We start from the raw sequence: 5,801 nt of genomic DNA on the forward strand, positions 1-5,801 counted from the left end.
ATGGCAGAAGCACAAGATGAAGCAAGAAATCGAGCTGAGTTTGAAGCGAGAGTGGAAGCTGAGGTTGAAGCTCGGATCCTTCGCCAGAAAGAAGAAGAAGCTGAACGTGAGGCTCAGAGAACATTGAGGGAAATCACTGCCCCTCGTATGAACTACACATATGAGGGCAGCGTTGTCCTTCCAGCAGACCTACCAGACAACTTTCAGATTCCACATCATTATATTCAGTTGGGGAGCCAACATCAGTTTGGAGGTAAAGCTACTGAGGATCCGCATGCTCACATGGACAGATTCACCAGACATTGTGAGTCTCTAAAAAGGCGTGAAGTCAGCTTGGATACAGTCCGGATGATTCTTTTTCACTACACTTTGAAGGATGCTGCAGAAGATTGGTTGAGATCACAACCCCCTAACAGCATTCGAACATGGGAGGACTTGGCGGAAAAATTTATCGCCAAATTCTTTCCATCCACACGCATCAGAAAGGCGAAGCAGGAAATTTATGCATTTAAACAAAGCAAATCTGAAAATTTGTATGAGGCTTGGGAGCGTTTCCAAGAACTTCTGAGAAAGTGTCCAGGTCATAATATTTCTGCTGGTGAACAAGTTGACAAATTCTACTCATCATTGCGTGAGTACGCAAGAGGTATGTTGGACGCAGCAGCTAATAGTGCATTTGATTCATTGCCTGCACACAGAGCTCTTGAGATCATCGACAATTTGGCCACTAGATCTTCACAGTCAGACTATGATAGAGAGAACCGGGAAAATGTGCATGAAGTTGGAACAAATGATGATGTTCTCGCCTCCAACAGGAAGTTGTCACAAAAGATGGATGCCATAGTACAACGTTTGGACGGTCGGAAACCAAGTGTTGAAGATGCTGAATTTGATGAGGAAGTGAAGGCAATGGGTAATCCTCAAAACAACCCTTACTCAAATACCTACAATCCGGGTTGGAGGAATCACCCTAACTTCTCATGGAGAGATCAAGACAAGTCTGGAAATTCGAGGCAGTACTCTAATCAAAGGGGTTATAGTCAAGATCAAAAACCTCCGTCCTCTCAAGAGCAAGGAAGTGGAAAGAAGAGCTTGGAAGAGATTGTGGGAGAACTGGCACAAGCTACTAGCAAGCTTCAGGTGTCCACAGATAGCTTCATCGATGAGTCCAGAAATAACTTTAAGAATCAGGAGGCTTCGATCAAAAATTTGGAGAATCAGGTCGGTCAAATTTCCAAACAATTATCTGAGAGACCTCCAGGTATGTTTCCTAGTAACACTGTGCCTAATCCTAGGGAGAATATTTCTGTTGTTACTCTAAGAAGTGGAAAAGTTATGCATGAAATTGAAAAGAAAAAAGATAGTGAAAAGAATAACAGTGAGGCTGGTAATAAAAGTGAATCTGAAGCAATAAGTAAGGAAAAAGATCATAGTGAAAATATGATAGTAAGTGAGAATAAAGAAAAGAAAAGTCCTGCTTGTTGTGGCAAAATTCCTTTTCCCAATGCTTTAGTAAAAAAGAATTTGGAAAAACAGTTTTCAAAATTTTTAGAAGTTTTTAAGAAGCTTCAAATTAACATTCCTTTTTCTGAAGCATTGGAGCAAATGCCCACTTATGCTAAGTTTATGAAAGACATTTTGTCAAGGAGAAGGAAGTTAAGTGAGGAGAGTGAAACTATAATGTTAACTGAGGAATGCAGTGCTATTCTGCAGAAGAAGCTTCCTCCTAAACTAAAAGATCCTAGTAGCTTCACAATATCTGTTGACATAGAAGGTCTAACTGTAGGAAGAGCTTTGTGTGATCTAGGTGCTAGCATTAATTTGATGCCTTTGACCATGTTTGAACGGTTAGATATAGGAGAAGTCACCCCTACTATGATCTCTCTCCAGTTAGCTGATAGGTCACTTAAGACACCCTATGGAATAGTGGAAGATGTGTTAGTGCGAGTCGATAAATTTGTTTTCCCTGTAGACTTTGTGGTGTTAGATATGGAAGAAGACACTAGGGTCCCTCTCATTTTAGGTAGACCATTCCTAGCTACTGGAAGGGCATTAATAGATGTAGAATTGGGAACCATGGACCTTAGAGTAGCTGATGAGAGAGTGACATTTTCTGTGTGGAAGAATATGAAACACCCAAACAAGGAAGAAGATGTGTTTAGAGTCGAGGTAGTGGATGAGTTTGTGTGTAAGGAATTTATGAGAATCTCTATGAAAGATCCTTACGAAGCTGTGATCATGGAAGGAATAGAGTTAGATGATCTAGATTTTGAGGAAGAAGAGGTGAGTGCTGCCATAGGACAACTAGATTCCCTCAACCAATACCACCCTAGGAGGAATTTGATAGAGGAACTTCGTAGAGATGAGGAAAGTTCTGAAAAGAAGGATAAGGCTGAATTGAAACAATTACCCTCCACTCTCAAGTATGTCTATCTTGAGGAGGGTGAATCGAAACCTGTTATTATTAACAAGTCTCTTTCCCTTCTTGAAGAAGAGAAGTTGTTGCGTGTTCTGAGAGAGCACAAGTCAGCTTTGGGTTGGACTATTGATGACATTAAGGGAATAAGCCCCACAATTTGCATGCATAAAATTTTAATGGAAAATGAATATAAGCCTGTAGTCCAACCTCAAAGGAGACTTAATCCAACAATGAAAGAGGTGGTGAGAAAAGAGGTAATAAAATTACTTGATGCGGGTATCATATACCCGATTTCTGATAGTGAATGGGTTAGTCCAGTTCAAGTGGTTCCCAAGAAAGGGGGAATCATTGTTGTTCAGAACGAGAACAACGAGTTGATCCCAACTAGACAAGTCACGGGATGGAGAGTTTGCATAGACTACCGGAGGCTTAACTCAGCTACCCGGAAAGATCACTTCCCCCTCCCCTTTATTGATCAAATGCTTGAAAAGTTAGCTGGACATAAATATTATTGCTTTCTAGATGGTTATTCTGGATATAATCAAATTGTTGTTGCACCTGAAGATCAAGAGAAGACTGCTTTTACTTGTCCTATGGGGTGTTCGCTTATAGGAGAATGCCTTTTGGGCTTTGTAATGCTCCTGCAACTTTTCAACGATGTATGTTTGCTATTTTCTCTGATCTTATTGAACACTGCATTGAAATATTTATGGATGATTTTTCTGTGTTTGGTCCTACTTTTGATGCATGCTTGCATAACCTTACTCTTGTATTGAAACGATGCCAAGAAACAAATTTAGTTTTGAATTGGGAAAAATGTCATTTTATGGTTAGTGATGGAATTGTTCTTGGCCATCGTGTCTCTGAAAAGGGGTTAGAAGTGGATAGAGCAAAAATTGAAGTAATTGATAAACTCTCTCCCCCTTCTAATATAAAAGGTGTTAGAAGTTTTCTAGGTCATGTCGGTTTCTATAGACGTTTCATTAAAGATTTTTCAAAAATTGCTAAACCCATGACAAATTTACTTGAGAAAGATGCTCCATTCATATTTGATGAACATTGTGTTAGTGCTCTTAATTTGATTAAACGAAGACTTGTAACTGCTCCTGTGATAGTTGCACCTGATTGGTCTTTACCTTTTGAAATAATGTGTGATGCGAGTGATATAGCTGTAGGAGCTGTGTTGTGTCAAAAGAAAGAAAAAATGTTGCATGCGATCTATTATGCTAGTAAGGTTTTAAATGAAGCACAAAGGAATTATACAACCACTGAAAAAGAATTGCTTGCTATTGTTTTTGCATGTGAAAAGTTTAGATCATATGTGGTGGGCTCTAAAGTTATTGTTCATACTGACCACTCTGCCTTGAAGCATTTACTGTCTAAGCAGGACTCTAAACCCAGGTTGATAAGGTGGATCCTACTTTTGCAAGAGTTTGATCTGGAGATCAAAGATAAGAAAGGGAAGGACAATGGTGTTGCTGACCACTTGTCAAGAATTGAAGGCGGAGATTCCAACTTAATTCCTATTTCTGAGGAATTTTCAGATGAGAAACTTTTTTCCCTTAACTCTTCTTCTTTACCTTGGTACACTGATTTTGCTAATTATAGAGCTGCTAGTGTGTTGCCACCTGATTTTACATGGCAACAAAAGAAGAAGTTTTTGCATGATGTTAAATTTTATCTGTGGGAGGAACCTTTTTTGTTTAGGTGGTGTGCTGATGGAGTGATAAGGAGGTGTGTCCCTGAGGGGGAATTTGAAAATATTTTGTGGCATTGCCATGGCTCAGAGTATGGGGGACACTTTAGTGGAGAGAGGACAGCAGCAAAGGTCCTCCAAAGTGGTTTTTATTGGCCTTCACTATTTAAAGATAGTAGGCAATTTGTTGAGTGGTGTGATAGGTGCCAAAGAACTGGAAACATCTCTAGGAAGAATGAGATGCCCCTGAAAAATATTTTAGAAGTTGAACTTTTTGACGTGTGGGGTATCGATTTCATGGGACCTTTCCCAGCTTCCTATGGATGTCAGTACATTCTTGTGGCTGTAGATTATGTTTCTAAGTGGGTTGAAGCTTCCGCCCTCTCAACAAATGATGCCAAGGTTGTAGTGACATTTCTAAAGAAAAATATTTTCACTAGATTTGGAGTTCCAAGGGCTATCATTAGTGATGGGGGGACACATTTTTGTAACAAAGCATTTGAATCCCTTTTAGAAAAATATGGTGTCAAGCACAAGGTTTCTACCCCCTATCACCCACAAACTAGTGGTCAAGTTGAAGTTTCAAATAGAGAACTCAAAAGGATTTTAGAAAAGGTGGTTAGTTCGTCCCGTAAAGATTGGTCTAAGAAATTAGACGACACTTTATGGGCGTACCGAACTGCGTTCAAAACTCCTATTGGAACTTCACCATTTCAACTAGTTTATGGGAAGTCATGTCACTTGCCAGTGGAACTTGAACATAAGGCTTATTGGGCGACAAAATGTCTAAATTTTGATTTAAAAGATGCTAGTGGTAAGAGACTCTTGCAATTAAATGAGTTGGATGAATTTAGGCTTCAAGCTTATGAGAGTTCTCGCATTTATAAGGAAAGGACTAAGAAGTGGCATGATAGTAAAATTGTGAGAAGAGAGTTTTTCCCTGGTCAACAAGTTTTACTTTATAACTCAAGGTTAAGATTATTTCCAGGAAAATTAAAGTCTCGTTGGTCGGGACCTTTCACTGTAAAGGAAGTATTCCCTCACGGAGCTGTTGAAATTGAAGAGCCAAGTTCTAAACGAGTTTTCACCGTGAATGGTCAAAGACTTAAGTTATATCATGGGGGTGAAATAGTTAGAGGAAAGACCACCTTGGGCTTAGCTTCTCCAAAGTAGACATGCGGAACAAGAGTCTAATAAGGACTCTAACATTGTGCTTCTTGGGAGACAACCCAAGCAAAATTAGCATAGTGAAGTAAGTTTTATTTTATTTATTTTTATTTTGGCATTTATTTTATTTTATTTTAGTATTAGTATATTGTTAGTATCATTAGTTTTTTTATTATTAGTTGAAAACCGTTCAAAAAAAAAAAAGAAAAAAAAAATATAAATATCAATTTCTGCACGGAACTTGTGCAGTTCTCTTTGGCCCACGGTGCAATTGGACCAAAGAACTATTGTCTGGAATTTTTGGCCACAAACTCACGCAAATTCCATTGTGGTGTGGCGCAAGTACATTACATTTAAAAACAAAAGGAATCTGTGGAAATATAAATAGAATGTTTTTGAAAAGTTAATATTATCTTTTAAAAACAGTACAAATCTGATTTAATTTATTAAGAGATATTTTAAATTAGAGATGAATCAGTTTATACTGCTTTTATTTAACCCTCCTTTTGTTATGCCCTC

At 38.5% G+C, this 5,801-nt stretch overlaps 1 pseudogene; it reads left to right on the plus strand.

The window, feature by feature from the left end:
* LOC130712749 (uncharacterized) lies at positions 1-5,517 on the plus strand (annotated as a pseudogene).
* The last annotated feature ends 284 nt before the right edge of the window (positions 5,518-5,801 follow it).

This window comes from Lotus japonicus, chromosome 4, assembly GCF_012489685.1.
Source record: "Lotus japonicus ecotype B-129 chromosome 4, LjGifu_v1.2".
In the NCBI taxonomy this organism is placed as follows: domain Eukaryota; kingdom Viridiplantae; phylum Streptophyta; class Magnoliopsida; order Fabales; family Fabaceae; genus Lotus; species Lotus japonicus.